Source organism: Tetrao urogallus, assembly GCF_951394365.1.
Source record: "Tetrao urogallus genome assembly, chromosome: 26".
In the NCBI taxonomy this organism is placed as follows: domain Eukaryota; kingdom Metazoa; phylum Chordata; class Aves; order Galliformes; family Phasianidae; genus Tetrao; species Tetrao urogallus.
Genome location: NC_136839.1, coordinates 4356105 through 4374096, shown reverse-complemented (window position 1 = coordinate 4374096; position 17992 = coordinate 4356105). Strand labels below are relative to the sequence as shown.

Sequence of the window (17992 nt, the reverse complement as noted above, 5' to 3'; positions counted from 1 at the left end):
GTTGTAGCCTGGAACATTTTGCAGGTGGCTCACTATGGAGAGCACTGTTAATCATCATAGAATCATAGAATCATAGAATCATAGAATGGCATGGATTGCAAGGGACAGAATCACAGAATCACTGGATTGGAAGGAACCTCAGGGATCTTGTATCTCCAACCTGCTGCCACAGGCAGGGCCACCATCCTCCCCAATACTAGGCCAGGCTGCCCAGGGCCCTATCCAACCTGGCCTTGAACACCTCCAGGGATGGACGGGGCATCCACAACCTCTCTGGGCAGCCTGTTCCAGCCCCTTACCACTCTCATAGTAAAGAACTTCCCCCTGACATTCAACCTAATTCTTCCTTCCCTCAACTTAAAACCATTTCCACTTGTCCTGCTGTTTTCTACCCTTTCAAAGAGTTGACTCTCCTCCCGTTTATAGACTCCCTTTACATTACATACTGAAATGCTGCAGTGAGGTCAATCTGCATCCTTCTCTTCTCCAGGCTGAACAAGCCCTGTTCCCTCAGCCTGTCTTTGTAGTGGAGGTGCTCAACTATGTCATCTTTGTGATCATCTTCATGGCTCCCCTCTGCACCCTCTCCAGCAGCTCTCTGTCTTTCCTATAGTGGAGGCCCCAGACCTGGACACGGTACTCCAGATGGGGCCTCACATTGGCAGAGTAGAGGGACAAGCGCTTCCCTCCCCCTGATGGCTACTCCTCTTCTGATTTAGCACAGGGTACCATTTGCTTTCTGAGTTGCAAGAGCACACTGCTAGCTCATGTTAAGTTTTTCATCCATCAGGACTCCCAGGTCCTTCTCTGCAGGGCTACTCTCAAAGACTGCTCCTACCATGTCTGTATATATGCCTAGGATTCCTCTGGCCAAGTAGAAAATGTTGCACTTTGCCATGCTGAACCTCATTAGCTTCACCTGGGCCCACCTTGCAAATCTGTTGAGGTCCCTCTGAATGGCTTCCCTTCCTTCTACTGTGTCAACCGCACCACTCAGCTTGGTGTCAACAGCAAACTTGCTGAGAGCACACTCAATTCCATCATTGATGTCATTGATAAAGATATTAAAGATCACTGGTCCCAAGACAGACCCCTGGTCATGTCGTTCATTACCAGCCTCCACCTGGACACAGAACCATTAATCACCACCCTCTGTCAGTGGCCTTTCAATCAATTCCTTATCCATTGGGTGGTCAACCCATCAAATCCACATCCCTCCAATTTGGAGGTAAGGATGTGGTGAGGGACCTTGTCAAAGGCCTTGCTCAAATACAGGTAAATGACATCGGTCACCTTGCCTTTGTCCACCAATGCCATCACTCCGTCACAGAAGGCCACCAGATTTGTCCAGCATGAACTTTCCCTGGATAAGCCTTGTTGGCTGTCTCAGATCACACGCTCATTCCTCATGTGATCAAGCATGTTGTCCAGGAGGATCTGTTCCATGATCTTCCCAGGTGAGGTACAGAGGTGAGAGTCACTGGCCAGTAGTTCCTTGGATCCTCCTTACTCCCTTTCTTATCAATGGGAGTGGCATGACCCTTTTTCCCATTCACATGGTACCTCAACTGACAGCCACAACTTTTCAATTATGGTGGAGGGCAGCTCAGAATCCATCTCAGCCTGCTCTTTCAGAACCCTGAGATGCATACCATCTGGCCCCATGGACTTATACACATTTGGTCTCATGAGGTTGCTTTGGACTTGCTATGCCCTTACACTGGGGGAGGATTTACTCCCCTAGGTCCCCACCTAGAGCTTTATGGATGCACAGTTCAGGGACGTGAGAAATATTCGAGTCCTGGCTGCCACTGAAGACCGAGTGAGACAGGTGTCCATCTGTCCCACAGTATCCTTGGCTTTAGGTCCAGCTTCACTGCCTCTCTGTCCTGACGTGCCCTCAAGGCCTCAGTGCACATTCTGCAGGAGATGGCCAGTATGGACCTGAGTGAGGAGCCTGGAGTTGCAGGAAGCTTATGCTGAAAATGGCCCCAGAGCAAGGCAGGAAAGAGAGTTAGAGAACTAGGCTGCACTCCATATAGCTGCAATGGAGCTAATTTTCTTCACCGCAGCCCATATTGTGCAGTCTATCAAAGGTGTGGCTGAAACAGCAGGCATAGCACATCACAAGCACACTTCTAGCACAGCATCAGTTCCTGCTCTGTTTGCCCCTCTGCACCTCTACACAGCAGGCCCCACAACAGCCCAGTTTCTCCTGTGGGTTGAGATAGCTACAGATTTTATCACAGCACCAGAGGGGTAAACTACAATTATCATACTCCTTTAATGATTGCTGATCATAGTCTTTTCTGGTTTGCTCCTGAGATTGTTCTCTACCATCCTGTTTTCTGTGATCTGTGCCACATTCTCTTGTTTGTTATACATCAGATCTGAGATTTTGTGTCTGTCTTTCTCAGCATCAGTCTTGAGTTTAATCTGGTATTCATGCCCTACATTTATACCATCTCTGAGATTAAGAAACATTGAACATTAAGTAACACAGTCTTGTTATTTTCCTGTGGCAGTCAATTGGTAGAAGATATCAGAAGTGGTACCTCCCCCTCTGTTCTCTGTGGGCAACTGCAATTGCTTTGGACTATTGTGAACATCCTTGGGCAACATTCTCCTATTGCCTGTTCTCCAGAAGGCATTGTTTTGTTTATCTAGGGTTAAAGAGTTAGTTATGAGCACTACCCCAGAATCATCCCCAGTGCAATGTGAAAGAGGATGGCAAGTCTGTGGGGGGATATGGACAGGTGTGTGCCGCTGCTGTCTCCTCCCATGATTTTGAACTTCACCCCAAACAAGTATGGAATCCTTAAATATTAACAGCATGGTTGAAAGAAGACCTGGGTTGCTTCCACATGGGGATATTCACTGAATTGGAAGGCCCCTCAAGAGAGCACTGAGACCAACCACCCAGTTTAAGTATTTTCCCCACAGCAGGTCATACAGGTAGACATCTGGATGGGTCTTGAATATATCCAGAAAATGTGACTCCACAACCTCTCTGAATTGCCTGATCCAGTGCTCCCTCACTCCTATTCTCATATTCTTATTTCTGTAGGTCCACTGCAATGCCAGAATGTTACAGTTTCCTACCTAGTTTCCCCTTTAGTGAAGGGACTTCTGCTTCGCATTTGGAAGAAATACGTGGTGGATACTCCAATCAGGAACAAGGGGTACCTGCTTCCAGCCAGGAAGAGGAAATGGACAACTGAATTTGTTGGACTACACTGATCTGATGAATTGGTACCTAAGACTCTCAGGTGTGTAGAAGCTTCTGGTGAGCACAAGTGCACCGTGTACCCTGATGTTACCATGTAACTGTACCATGTACCCTGATGTACCATGACACCAAAGCAGAGAACTCAGCAGTCTAGCTGCAGTGATAGGGGTATTCCAACAGCTGTCTGTAAACCTGGAATCGACTGCCCAAGGGGTGGAGCATACCCTACCATTTGCCACTGCTTGATCAAGACTGCACAGGAATAGCTGGGAATCTCCTGAACACCTGCACATTGATGCACATTGATGATCAAGACTGCACAGGAATAGCTGGGAATCTCCTGAACACCTGCACATTGATATCCTGTAGGGTAACACATCAGAGGATGATTTTGAGAAATGGACAAAAATCATCCATTCATCTTCTGAAGGTTGGTTTTGACATAAAATTCATTTCTAGGGTGAATTCACATTGCTGTATCACCATGGATTTGACTAAGAAGGTAGCATCTATTCCCCCTCTTGCTATTAAGGAAGAAAGCTATCCGTGGCCCTGTGGGATTCTGGAGAATGCACCATCCAGCCCACAGTCAGCTTGAGAGCTCTCTGGGTCAAGAGACTCAAAAGGCAAAATACTTTGAGTGGATTGCTGCACAACAAGCCTTTGGACAGAGTCAAAAGGAAATACAAACTTTCTCCAAATTGGAAAGACATAGATTTGGTTGGTGGACTGTTCAGTGGAAGAAAAGCTGGCTGCAGGATTGAGTCCAGAGAGTGGTGGTCAGTGGCCCAATATCTGCATTGGGTTTGGTGATGAGTGGTGTCCCCCATGGGCTGGTGCTGGGACTGATACTCTTTAATATCTCCATCAGTGACATTGGCAGTATGGTCAAGTGCACCCTCAGCAATCTGCATCAGTTTGCTGTGTCTTGCAGTTGACACACTAATGCTACAAGATGCCATCCCAGAGACCTAGACAGTCTTGAACTGTGAGCTCAAGTGAACATAATGGGATTTAACAAATCCAAATGCAAGGTCTTGCACCTGGGTTGTGGCCACCCCCACTAGCAATACAATATCAGAGATGAAAGCACTGAGCATTGCCCTGTCAAAAAAAACCTGTGGACAGAACCACTTCACAGAATAATCACTGAGAAACATCCCTGTCCCAAGATATCACGACACAAACTTCATAGGAGAATGGGTAACAACAAAGGCAGTGATTAGGATGCAGTCAAATTTAATGAGACAAGAGAAACAACATCAAACATGCTAGAAGTACTAGGAACAGACAACAGTCTGCAGGACATGAAGCTGGTAGATGTACTGCCATCCATCCATCCGCCCTATCCACAGCGGGAGAAGGGCCATCCTGTCCTCCCTACGCTGGTATTGTGGGTCTGACTGTCCAGAGGAGCAGATGGTGATCACTAATGGCACAGGAAGGAAATGAGAGAGAGAAAAGGGGGAAGGAAGGAAGACATGGATCACATTTGCAGTGCAATCGAACTAGCTCCATTGCTTGGTCTCAAGTCCCACAAAGACTTTGTGCATCCTGGGGATCTTCCTCCAGGGCCATCAGCAACAGATTTAGCAGGGGAAGAACCGCCTGCCACCGAAGCGGCTGCCAATGCCAGAGAGGCCAAAGCCTCCAGAGGAGATGGGCACGCCCTCAGAGCTGAGGATGCTGCCAACGGCAGCGGAGGTGGAGGATCCCACGGCGGTGTTCTGCGGGAAGGAGCTGAGGATGGGTCCGGGCAGGGTCACCACCACGGGAGAGGGCTGGATGAAGACGTTGGAGTCCTGGCACTGCCTGACGCAGGGCTCGTTGCAGCTGCTGCCCAGAGGGGTGGGGCCGCAGGGCTGGCAGGGCAGGCGTGGCAGGCACTGGTCGTAGCAGGACATGTCTTGTGTCTGGAGGGGCACCTGTTGGCACAGAGGGTCAGGAGGACACAGAAGAGAGACAGGAGCATCCCGCCATCCCAGCAGGAGAGAGCCGAGGCACTGTGCTGGCTGGGGGTATGGACGCCTTGTAAAGAAGCCTACGGTCCTTCTCTCTCCCCATAGCTCCATAGAAACAGACAAGAGTGGTCAGGCTCAGGCAGGTCAATGCCTATCCCGTTCCTCAAGAGACACATCTGGCAAGACCCAACATCTCCCCATGTTGCATATGCTGCCCCATTCCCTGTAACAGAGCAGCTGCTCTCCCAAGCACAACATTACGTGGAGACACTTGTATGTCCAGAGAAATCCCCAAAGAAGAAGAGGTTGTGAAAGGGCTTTGCACTCACCTCGTTCCCTGGGAGATGGAGGCAAGAGGAGCGAATGACTGAGAGAGGAGTTGGGCCCGCTTTTATACCACTCCAGCAGTGCCCCAGGCCCACCGTCTCTTTACGCACACTGTAATTTTCCACAAGACTCACCTCAAATGTAAATTCTCCCTCCTAATGGCACAGGTTGGGTTTTTGTTTCTGTCAACCCTGACATTTCATTTCCTTCTTTCCGACCTTCACAAATTGGCTGCGCGGACACCTTTCAAGTTCCAGGATGACAGGCACAAGGAGTTTCCTTGCAGAAACACGTCACTAGGGGTGACAGATGCATCCCAAGTGCCCGAGGCATTCTGTGCTACAGGCACAGTACGTGTTTCAGGGGAAATGTCATGACCTTATTTGTAACCACTTTATCAGCAAGCAAGGCATATCTTCCTGTCAGTGCAGCCCTGTCTAGGACATTCTGAGCCTTCTTTGTCTGGGAACTCATTCTGCCCTTTTCCCTCCTTGCTCATCTCTCTGGAAAGGCAATTGGGCAGTTTTGCTGCCTTGCAAATTCTTTTCCACACAAAGGTGTTTGTTCTGGGAACATGTTTGCTTGACTGATAATTCTGCTCTCATGACTGTGTCTGGGGTCATCAGCCAACCCATGCCATCAGCTGTTTGATGTAAGTAGAACACTGCCTTCCTGAGCCCTGTTATTACCCAAAAAGCCCTGTGGAATCTGGTCTCTAGAGTAGATGGATGTGCTGCTTTTCAGGACAGGGCGCAGGTTCCCCTCTTCTCAAGAATGGATTTTCCACATTTGAGTAGGATTCTTCCCAGTGTGGTGTTCAGGCCTGCAAACAACACGCCTGCTGGGGAGGCCTCATGCCAAAAGGGTGGCTCATGGCCAATCCAAAATTAGATTCAAAATTGCTTTCTCTCAGGAGACACTCTTCAGGAAGCCTGGTTTCTGTACATATTCTCTTGCACTTTTGGAGCACATCCCATCTCCCCTCATGTCTGCAGGGCAGGAAAGTGTTTTCTTCATGCAGCAATTATACCTTGCCTGTTTCATGGTGTTGGGGAGAGTTTTGTAACAATGACCTTCTTGATCACAACGCATTCCACAAACATCCCCAACTACCCAACAGCGCCAGGACCCAGCAGTCCTTGCTCATTGGAGGAGAGCACACATGTTGCCCCAACAAAGGTGTTTTTTGGTCTGGCTGAGGAGGGCTCATTCAGACCACTCATCAATAGCTTCAGTATGACCATCTTATTGAGGACAATGTTAAAAGCCTTACTGAACTCCAGCAAGAATATGTCCTGTTCTCTTTCCCGTCTACGAGGTCATTGTAGACACTTATCAGGTATATCAGACCATGACTTCTCCACAGTAAATCCATGCTGATTGCTGCATCTGATACATTCACCCTTCATGTGCCGTGAAACAATTCTCAGGATGCACTGCTCCAGCAGCTCCATAGGAATGAGTCATAGAGTCCTTGTAGCTCCCTCGCATCTGCTTCTTGGTCTTCTTAAACAGGCGTGATATCCATGTTCCCCCAGCCTTTGGGACACTTCTCCCAGTCACCAACCTACATTGGTGATAAAGAATGGACAGCTCCCTCAGCACTCATGGTCACATCTTACCATGGAGCAAATAAGCCTAATGTATTAAAAATATCCAGTTTTCTCAAGCTTTCCTTGCCCCAAAGGTACATCTTGAAAGCTCCCGTTTTTCAGCCTGGCCACTGAGCCAGGGGATTCCTGAAAGCCACACTTGCTGGACGAGTAAGAAACAAGAAGACAATCATTGTCTCAATATTTTCAATGCCCGATTTACAGGTCACCCATTTCCATGAGGAGAACACTCACACATTCTTTTATTTTCCTTTTTCCTTTAAGATCTTTTTTGAAGTCTTTTTTGCTGCCCCTGGTGTCCTTTGCCAGACTGAATTCTATCAGGTCCTTAGCTTCCCTCTCTTGACCTCTGGCTGGACAGACATTATGGCTGTATTCCCCTCAGACTACACATCTTTGCTGCCATCCTCCAGAAGCTTCATAATCTTCAGATTGCATTTGGCCAACAGTTTTTTGTTCCACAATGCAAGTATCTTTCTTGGGATACTTCACTCATGAGCTTCCAGGAGGTGATCCTTGAATATTAACCAGCTTCCTTGGGCTCCTCTTCTCTCCAGGATCTTATCTCAGAATATTCTACCAAGTAAATTCCTGAAAAGGCCAAAGTCTGCTCTCCAGAATTCCAGGTTTGTGATCTTGCTGTGTCCTCTTGGCTTCCTTTAGGACACTGAACACCTGCATTTCATAAACAATGAAGCCAGTGCTGCTTTTCACATTCACATTCAACATAAGCCCATCATACTCAGTGAGGATGGGGTCCTGAAAAACACCACGTCTCAGATGGAGCTCCTCTGTCCTGGAGAAGGAAGCTAGTGTCAAATCAGATGACAAATCTCCTGGTTTGCGAATGCCCTGATGAGTTGACCGTCCAGCAGATACCAAGGTGGCTGGAAATGTGGAGCCTGCTGCACAATGGCCAGTGACTGTGGGATTGGAGAGGATGGTGTCTCACACCAATTTATAGGAGGGAGAAGAAGTTCCTTATAATATGTACCCGATGGTGAGATTAAGATAGAACAGGACAAACGTTAGCCAAACCAGTTTATTACAAATCCTAGTTGCTTAGGGATATGGGGAAGGGAAGACAGGTGATAGGAAAGAGATATGAAATAAAAACAAGGAGTTTTTGTAGAAAGCAAGAGTGAGACAGTCACCACTGAGGGACCAGCAAGTTTCGCAGTAGGAACACTGATCTCAGGAACTCGTCTGGTCACTGTGGGGGTTGGGAGAAAGCCAGGAAACTTCACTGCAAGTAGACCCTGGCAGGAAATCGAAAGAGGATTTCCCCTCAGGGAATTCTCTGTCAAAGGTTTCTTTGGGAGTTCTCCAAAGTCCTTAGCTTAGTGAGGTCCTTTTATCCCCCATCTCTGGGTTTTTTTTAGACTTCCTTTCTGTCTGTTAGTGTGACATACCTGACCCAACAGATAAACCAGCAGGAAGTGGTGCCTTCCTTGCCACACGCAAGCATTACCACCTTTTCAGCAGTAAGCTCCTTCAAACTGCTCCCTGAAAAAGACAGCTTGTCCCACTTCTGCTTATCTTTGCAACCATAAGCAGAGGTACTGTGGCACTGTGACACCCAGCACTCACCCCCCTAGATAATTCAGTTGTCAGTCTTATGACCAGAAAAACCACACAAAGCAAGATTTGAGACAAAACAGAAAAATGTTTTTTTTCTTTCACAGATGGGAGTAGAGAGAACCATGTAGCACGTATGTAAGGAAGAGAAACCTTAGGAGTGGCTTCAGATTTTAGTAGCATGAGGAGATGTTTCTCTTTCTACAAAGGCAATTGCCAACCATTCCTCGGGTCTCTCACACGAAAACATGAAAGAATTAACGTGGCAAAATATTCATGACAGGAATGGGGAAATGAAATGACAGATTTGACGGAAACAAAAAGCAGAACCTGTGCCAATATGAAGGATTATTTGCATTTGAGGTGAGTCTCTGGGAAAATTACTGCTTGCTTAGAGTGACTGCTGGCCTCAGGCGGCACACAAGCAGTATAAAAGTGGGGCCATCTCCTCTCTCAGTCATTCGCTCCTCTTGCCTCCATCTCCCAGGGAACGAGGTGAGTGCAAAGCCCTTTCACAACCTCTTCTTCTTTGGGGATTTCTCTGGACATACAAGTGTCTCCACGTAATGTTGCGTTTTGGGAAAGCAGCCTACTGTGCTATGGGGAATGGGGCAGCACGTGCGAGCTGGAGAGATGCTGGGTCTTGCACGAGCTGTGCTACGGGCTAGGCATAAACTCGGTAGCGATTGGCTGTACCATTGGAGCTTTAGGGAAGAACTGGAAAACAGATTTCCTTACACAGCCTCCATACCCCCAGCCAGCACAGTGCCTCGGCTCTCTCCTGCTGGGATGGCGGGATGCTCCTGTCTCTCTTCTGTGTCCTCCTGACCCTCTGTGCCAACAGGTGCCCCTCCAGACACAAGACATGTCCTGCTACGACCAGTGCCTGCCACGCCTGCCCTGCCAGCCCTGCGGCCCCACCCCTCTGGGCAGCAGCTGCAACGAGCCCTGCGTCAGGCAGTGCCAGGACTCCAACGTCTTCATCCAGCCCTCTCCCGTGGTGGTGACCCTGCCCGGACCCATCCTCAGCTCTTTCCCGCAGAACACCGCCGTGGGATCCTCCACCTCCGCTGCCATTGGCAGCATCCTCAGCTCTGAGGGCGTGCCCATCTCCTCTGGAGGCTTTGGCCTCTCTGGCATTGGCAGCCGCTTCGGTGGCAGGCGGTGCTTCCCCTGCTAAAGCTGCTGGCAGCGGCCCTGGAGAAAGACCTCCCAGGACCCAGAATTTATTCACAGATCTGCACTGGACCATCAGGATCTTGTTTTCGTAGGCTACAAGCAATGCTAACACTCTTGCAAATGAACAGATCCACCATGGACGCTCCGGAAGCATTGTCCATGTTTGCCTTTCCCCTCTTCCACTCTCTCCTTTGCCTCCTGATGCCTTGTTTGTCACTTACGCCCCTCTGGTCTGTCAACCCCAGGAATCAAGCTCGGGGAGGACAGGATGGCCCTTCTTCCTCTGCCGAAAAGGCAGACGGACAGCAGGTGGGACGTCCACCATGGCCACACAGTGCCGACTCTGTCCCTGCTTATTCCTGAATGTTGGCCACCCCTTGGAGCAATTTTGTTCCCCTCTTTTCTCTCAATAAAATTGTGCCGCATCTCAGTCTGTGCCTCTGCATCATCACTCTACTCTGCAAACACTCCAGGTGACAGCAGGACATCATCAGCTGCTCTGGAGACTTCCGAGATCGTGTGAGGCACGTGGCGACCCTTTCCCCACCAGGACTAAGCTGGAAAACAGTGAGCAGTTGGCTCCCATGGGAGAGAACTGCCACTACCACTTGACAAAAGCGTCCACAAGTCCCACACTTTCCCTGGCCTTCAGGTCAAGCTTTGCTGCCTCTCTGCCACAGAATCATAGAATCACAGAATGGCTTGGGTCACAAGGATCCACACAGATCAGCGCGTTCTGCAGCCCTGCCCCAGGCAGGGCCACCAACCTCCAGATCTGGGACTAGAACAGGTTGCCCATGGGCCCATCCAACCTGGTCTTGAGCACCTCCAGGAATGGAGCATCCTCTGGCAACCTGTTACAGCACCTCATCACTCTCTCGGAAAGAGAGAACTGCCCCCTGACATCCAATGAAAGCCTTCCCTCCTTGAGCTTATAACTACTCCCCCTTTTCCTATCACAGTCTACCCTTGTAAAAAGGTGATTCCCCTCCTGTTCATAATTCCCCTTTTTAAATACTGGAAGACTGCAATGAGGTCTTCTCACTGCCTTTTCCTCTTCAGGCTGAACAAGCCCAGCATCCTCAGCCTGTCTTGGAGTTGCTCCAGTCCTCTAATCATCTTTGGGGCCCTCCTCTGGGTCCTCTCCAACAGCTCCACACCTTTCCTGTATTGGGAGCCCCAGCATTGGACACAGGTCTCCACGTGGGGTCTTACGAGGGCGGAGTAGAGAGGAACAACCATCTCACCATCCATGCTGGCCACCCCTCTTCTGATGGAGTCTAGGATACCATTGGCCTTCCAAGCTGCAAGAGCACACTCATGGTTCATGTTTACATTTTCATCCACCGGGACACCCACGACCTTCTCCACAGGGCTACTCTCAAAGAGTTCTTCTCCCACTCTCTACACGTATTTGGGGTTACCCTGACCCACACGCAAGACCTTGCACTCTGCTGTGTTGAACCTCATTATGTTCACACGGGCAACCTGCTGAGTTTGTCAAAATCCCTCTGCATGGCTTCCCTTCCTTCTATCACGTCAGCTACACCACTCAGCTTTGTGTCATTGGCAAACTTGCTGAGGGTACTCTCGAGCCCATCGTCAAGGTCATCGATGAAGATGTTGAGGAGTGCCAGAACCAACACAGGCCCCTGGGGAACACTGCTCATAATCAGCCTCCCCCTGGATATAGTGCCATTCACCACACCCCTCTGTCTTTGGCCTACCAACCAATTACCTTACCCACTGAATAGTCCACCCCACAAGACCGTATCTCTCCCATTCAGACACAAGGATATGGAGGGGGGACCACGTCAAAGGCCTTGCCCAAACCCACGTAGATGGCATTGGCCACTCTCCCTTTCTTCACCAATGACATCACTCCATCACAGAAGGCCGTCAGAATGGTCAGACAAAACCTTCTTCCGGCAAAGCCATGATGGCTATCTGCCATCACCCACTCATCCCTCATGTGCCTTCTTCATGTTCACGTCTTCTAGGAGGATCTGTTCCATGATCTTCCCAGGCACAGCGGTGAGACTCACCGGCCTTTAGTTCCTCGGGTCCTCCTTCCTCCCGTTCTTGTGAGTCAGAGTCTTGGACACTTTCCTCAGCAACCTTCTGTGGGGAATCTGCTTTAGCAAGGGGCTTGGAACGGATGATTTCCAGATGTAGTACCAACCCCTGAAAATCTGTGAATCTCTGACCGATATCATACCACTGCATCTTGCAGAGCATTGCAGGCACAGCATCAAGGTTCTCTCCAATCTCAGATCAAAGCCCGTATGCTGGGGGATGGCAAGCAGTGGGGAGGAGGGCTTCAACAGGGCAGCTGACGCCAAAAGATCCAGGCCAATTCCAGGCCATGGCACATTACACTGAGCAAGAAAGGCTGAGCAAAGAGAAGGAGGACAGGAGAGTCTTCTTGCAAAAACATCTGCCCTCTCCTACCACTCCTAAGGAATTGGATGCCGTGCATCCCCAGACATGCCTGAATATCACTTCCTGGTGGGAAGAAGAACATACCTGTTTTCTCTCTCTTTGCTTACTTCTAAGAGTAAGCCTCTGCTTGCTTCCCCATTTCGCTTGCCTTTAATTATCTTCATCTTATCTCAACCCCTGAGCCTTCTCTTCCCATTCAGGTTTCTCACTCCCCTATTTCTTTCAGGACGGCGAGTGAGAGAGTGGTCCCATCAACCTCTGTTGGCTATCAGTCAGAAACCACCACAATGGACAGAAGACTATGATAGGACAGCACATCAGGGGATGGCCCAAATTGACCCTTGGGATATTGCATGACACATCAAATTGTGCACAGCAATTAAACCGGGGAGAGTAATTCCCAAAGGAGCGCCACTCCTCAGAAGTGGGCTGTACTGCTAGGATCTGACAAGTGGCCGTCTTCACACCCCTTCCTTTCCGCTTTAGTTTTTCCTTCGCTTCTTACCCTGTACTTATTTTGACACGTGAGTTCTTCTCATTTCTCCTACTCCTATTCCTATTGTAATCTCTATATCACCGACAGTGAGGAGCGACGAGACTCTGGCGGGTTCTTTTTTGCATATGTGGGACGTTGCACTGGCTTATGGGGCCATTCGGGAGCTCTCCAACGAAGTGCAGTGTCCAGCAGCAAAGGCTGCAGAGGGACTGGCAGCCAAGGAAAGGGACCTGCAGAATAGTCACAGGACACAGCTGGCCACCATCACACAGGTTCTGTCAAAGCCCTGGTTGGCTGCTGGCTTGATGCCATCCAGACTTCACTCCACGTACAACTTTCGTACTCTCAGAGCTGTCACGGACTTAACTAGATCAATCTATGCCCGTGACAAGGCAGGCAGTAGGCCTTTCAGCCCCTGGGTTCAAGTGAACATTCCTGAGTTATCTTACCAATTGCTCAGATCAGCAGTCAGAACCACTTCCCAGAATGGCTACAGAGAAACATCTCTCCCCAGAGACATCATGGCACAGGCTCCAGAGGAGAACGGATAACAACACGGGCAATGATTAGGATGCAGTCAAATTTATTGAGGCAAAAGAGAGAAACGATGCCACACATTCAGGAAGCACCACAAACACATGACAGCCCGCAATGCATGAATCTAATGGGTGAACTGCCATCCATCCATCCATCCATCCGCCCTTTCCACAGCGGGAGAAGGGCCATCCTGTCCTCCCTACGCTGGTATTGTGGGTCTGACTGTCCAGAGGAGCAGATGGTGATCACTAATGGCGCAGGAAGGAAATGAGAGAGAGAAAAGGGGGAAGGAAGGAAGACATGGATCACATTTGCAGTGCAATCGAACTAGCTCCATTGCTTGGTCTCAAGTCCCACAAAGACTTTGTGCATCCTGGGGATCTTCCTCCAGGGCCATCAGCAACAGATTTAGCAGGGGAAGAACCGCCTGCCACCGAAGCGGCTGCCAATGCCAGAGAGGCCAAAGCCTCCAGAGGAGATGGGCACGCCCTCAGAGCTGAGGATGCTGCCAACGGCAGCGGAGGTGGAGGATCCCACGGCGGTGTTCTGCGGGAAGGAGCTGAGGATGGGTCCGGGCAGGGTCACCACCACGGGAGAGGGCTGGATGAAGACGTTGGAGTCCTGGCACTGCCTGACGCAGGGCTCGTTGCAGCTGCTGCCCAGAGGGGTGGGGCCGCAGGGCTGGCAGGGCAGGCGTGGCAGGCACTGGTCGTAGCAGGACATGTCTTGTGTCTGGAGGGGCACCTGTTGGCACAGAGGGTCAGGAGGACACAGAAGAGAGACAGGAGCATCCCGCCATCCCAGCAGGAGAGAGCCGAGGCACTGTGCTGGCTGGGGGTATGGAGGCTGTGTAAGGAAATCTGTTTTCCAGTTCTTCCCTAAAGCTCCAATGGTACAGCCAATCGCTACCGAGTTCATGCCTAGCCCGTAGCACAGCTCGTGCAAGACCCAGCATCTCTCCAGCTCGCACGTGCTGCCCCATTCCCCATAGCACAGTAGGCTGCTTTCCCAAAACGCAACATTACGTGGAGACACTTGTATGTCCAGAGAAATCCCCAAAGAAGAAGAGGTTGTGAAAGGGCTTTGCACTCACCTCGTTCCCTGGGAGATGGAGGCAAGAGGAGCGAATGACTGAGAGAGGAGATGGCCCCACTTTTATACTGCTTGTGTGCCGCCTGAGGCCAGCAGTCACTCTAAGCAAGCAGTAATTTTCCCAGAGACTCACCTCAAATGCAAATAATCCTTCCTAATGGCAGACTTGGTGGTTTTAATTCCCCTGACTCTGCCATTTGATTTCCCCATTCCTGTCATGACTATTTTGCCAAGATAGCTTCTTTCAAGTGCTCCGGCGAGAGACCCGAGGAATGGTTGGCAACTGCCTTAGTAGGAAGAGAGCCATCTCCTCACCGCACTACCATCTGCAGCTTAGCACCTTCTCATCCTTGCAGACATGCTACACGGTTCTCTCAACTCCCCTCCTCTCACTGAAGACTGACAGTCACAGGCAATAGTGCAGCAAGCCCAGAACCTCCAGCCACCAAGATTTCTGCCAGGTAAAAGTGTCAGGTGGCCTACACGGGGGAAAGCAAAGCTGCTGGAAATACTCAAAAACAAAAATATGAAGAAATATGAAGCATGTGGAGGATGGAAGCACGGATGGTAACCTGGGCGGAATAAAGCCATAGTGTCCATGCAGCCAGTGATCAGGTGGGGAATGCCTAAGGGCTGATAGAATACAATCTGGCAAAGGACATCAAGGGCAACAAAAGAGGCTTCAATTGGGGTCTCCGTGGTTACGGGAAAATAAGAGAACATGTGAGTGTTCTCCTGAAGTAAGTAGGAGACCTGGCTTCTCGGGACAGCAAAAATGCTGAGGTCCTGATTGTCTTCTTTCTTTCTTTCTTATCCAGCAAGCGTGGTTTTTAGGAATCGCATGGCTCAGAGGCCAGGCTGAAAAACGGGAGCTATCGAGATGTAATTTTGGGTCAAGGAAAACCTGAGCAAACTGCATATTTCTAACACCTTCAGCTCATTTGTCCCCTGATGAGATGCACTCATGAGTGCTGAGGGAGCTGTCCACTCTTCATCACCAACGTAGGTTGGTGACTGGGAGAAGTGCCTCCAAGAATGGGGGAAGGTGCATATCAGTCCTGTTTAAGAAGACCAAGAAGCAGATGCGAGGGAGCTACTGGACTGTACGTTTCAGTCGTATGGAGCTGCTGGAGCAGTGCACCCTGAAAACTGTTTCCTGGCACACGTAGTTAGAAGGTATCGGATGCTGTAATCTGCATGGATTCACCATGGAGAAGTCATGGTTGGATCAAGCTGATATGTGTCTGCAGTGAAACAGAAAGCCTGGTGGACAGGGAAGAGAACAGGATATATTCTTGCTGGAGTTCAGTAAGGCTTCTGGAACTGTCCTCAATAAGATGGCCATAGTGAGGCTGTTGAAGAATAGTGAACAGTGTTCTGAATGAGGCCTTCTCTGCCTCGTGAAAAAACAGCTCTGTTGGAGAGGCATGTGTCCTCTCGTCAAACAAGTGAAACCTGGTAGATGCCAGAACTGTCAGATGGCTGGGGATGTTTGTGGAACGGATGTGATCAAAAAGGCCATCACCACAAAAGATCTCCCATACTAAGTACTTCCCTGCCCTGCGGGCATGGAGGGAGCTGGGATGCGCTCCAAGAGTACCAAGAGAATACCTTGAGATGCCAAGCTACTGAAGAGACTTTCCTGACACTTGGCAATTCTGAATCTGATTTTGGATGGGCTATGAGCCACCCATTTGGCACCCTGTGTGTGCTGTCTGCCGACCTGAGCACCATGGGGGGATCCTCCGCGCATAGAGTAACTCCATTCCTAGAGGAGACGGAGCAAGGCGCTGACAAGAAAACCAGCACAGCCATCTACTCTAGAGGAGTGGCCAGATTCCATGGGACTTTTGGTGAAAGAACAAGGCTCGGGAAGGAAATGTTGTTCCACAAAAAAGCTTATGGCATGGGTAGACCGATGACCAAGAAACTGCCACGGGAGTGCATGATGGCCAGTGAACATTCGATCGTGTTCCTAGAACAGTGTGCAAAGGCCTTTGCAAGCAGCAGAACTGCCCACCTGCCTTTCGAGGGAATGAGCAGCCTGAGGGACAGGCAGGGAGGGAGAAGGACCAAATGGGAATGCAGGCAACAAAGGCTCTGGGTGTCTTGAAAGGGGCTGCACTGGTAGGAGCACATGCCTTCCTTGCTGATAAGGTGGTTACAAATAAGTCATGACATTTCCCCTGAGACACGTACTGTGCCTGTAGCACAGAATGCCTCGGGCACTTGGGATGCATCTGTCACCCCTAGTGACGTGTTTCTGCAAGGAAACTCCTTGTGCCTGTCATCCTGGAACTTGAAAGGTGTCCGCGCAGCCAATTTGTGAAGGTCGGAAAGAAGGAAATGAAATGTCAGGGTTGACAGAAACAAAAACCCAACCTGTGCCATTAGGAGGGAGAATTTACATTTGAGGTGAGTCTTGTGGAAAATTACAGTGTGCGTAAAGAGACGGTGGGCCTGGGGCACTGCTGGAGTGGTATAAAAGCGGGCCCAACTCCTCTCTCAGTCATTCGCTCCTCTTGCCTCCATCTCCCAGGGAACGAGGTGAGTGCAAAGCCCTTTCACAACCTCTTCTTCTTTGGGGATTTCTCTGGACATACAAGTGTCTCCACGTAATGTTGCGTTTTGGGAAAGCAGCCTACTGTGCTATGGGGAATGGGGCAGCACGTGCGAGCTGGAGAGATGCTGGGTCTTGCACGAGCTGTGCTACGGGCTAGGCATGAACTCGGTAGCGATTGGCTGTACCATTGGAGCTTTAGGGAAGAACTGGAAAACAGATTTCCTTACACAGCCTCCATACCCCCAGCCAGCACAGTGCCTCGGCTCTCTCCTGCTGGGATGGCGGGATGCTCCTGTCTCTCTTCTGTGTCCTCCTGACCCTCTGTGCCAACAGGTGCCCCTCCAGACACAAGACATGTCCTGCTACGACCAGTGCCTGCCACGCCTGCCCTGCCAGCCCTGCGGCCCCACCCCTCTGGGCAGCAGCTGCAACGAGCCCTGCGTCAGGCAGTGCCAGGACTCCAACGTCTTCATCCAGCCCTCTCCCGTGGTGGTGACCCTGCCCGGACCCATCCTCAGCTCCTTCCCGCAGAACACCGCCGTGGGATCCTCCACCTCCGCTGCCGTTGGCAGCATCCTCAGCTCTGAGGGCGTGCCCATCTCCTCTGGAGGCTTTGGCCTCTCTGGCATTGGCAGCCGCTTCGGTGGCAGGCGGTGCTTCCCCTGCTAAAGCTGCTGGCAGCGGCCCTGGAGAAAGACCTCCCAGGACCCAGAATTTATTCACAGATCTGCACTGGACCATCAGGATCTTGTTTTCGTAGGCTACAAGCAATGCTAACACTCTTGCAAATGAACAGATCCACCATGGACGCTCCGGAAGCATTGTCCATGTTTGCCTTTCCCCTCTTCCACTCTCTCCTTTGCCTCCTGATGCCTTGTTTGTCACTTACGCCCCTCTGGTCTGTCAACCCCAGGAATCAAGCTCGGGGAGGACAGGATGGCCCTTCTTCCTCTGCCGAAAAGGCAGACGGACAGC

At 50.4% G+C, this 17992-nt stretch overlaps 4 pseudogenes across 4 annotated transcripts; 2 read left to right on the top strand and 2 right to left on the bottom strand.

Annotated features, from left to right (window-relative positions):
- Nucleotides 1-4818: 4818 nt before the first annotated feature.
- Nucleotides 4819-5991, bottom strand: LOC306955850 (feather keratin Cos2-3 pseudogene; annotated as a pseudogene). The gene is made up of 3 exons: nucleotides 5872-5991; nucleotides 5520-5672; nucleotides 4819-5154 (listed from the first exon to the last, which is right to left on the bottom strand). The product of its transcript is annotated as a feather keratin Cos2-3 pseudogene (transcript).
- A 3582-nt stretch (nucleotides 5992-9573) lies between these two features.
- On the top strand, nucleotides 9574-9888 carry LOC306955866 (feather keratin 1 pseudogene; annotated as a pseudogene). The gene has a single exon. The product of its transcript is annotated as a feather keratin 1 pseudogene (transcript).
- A 3882-nt stretch (nucleotides 9889-13770) lies between these two features.
- Nucleotides 13771-14085, bottom strand: LOC306955921 (feather keratin 1 pseudogene; annotated as a pseudogene). The gene has a single exon. The product of its transcript is annotated as a feather keratin 1 pseudogene (transcript).
- Nucleotides 14086-16372: 2287 nt separating this feature from the next.
- LOC306955849 (feather keratin 1 pseudogene) lies at nucleotides 16373-17686 on the top strand (annotated as a pseudogene). The gene is made up of 3 exons: nucleotides 16373-16423; nucleotides 16849-17001; nucleotides 17351-17686. The product of its transcript is annotated as a feather keratin 1 pseudogene (transcript).
- The last annotated feature ends 306 nt before the right edge of the window (nucleotides 17687-17992 follow it).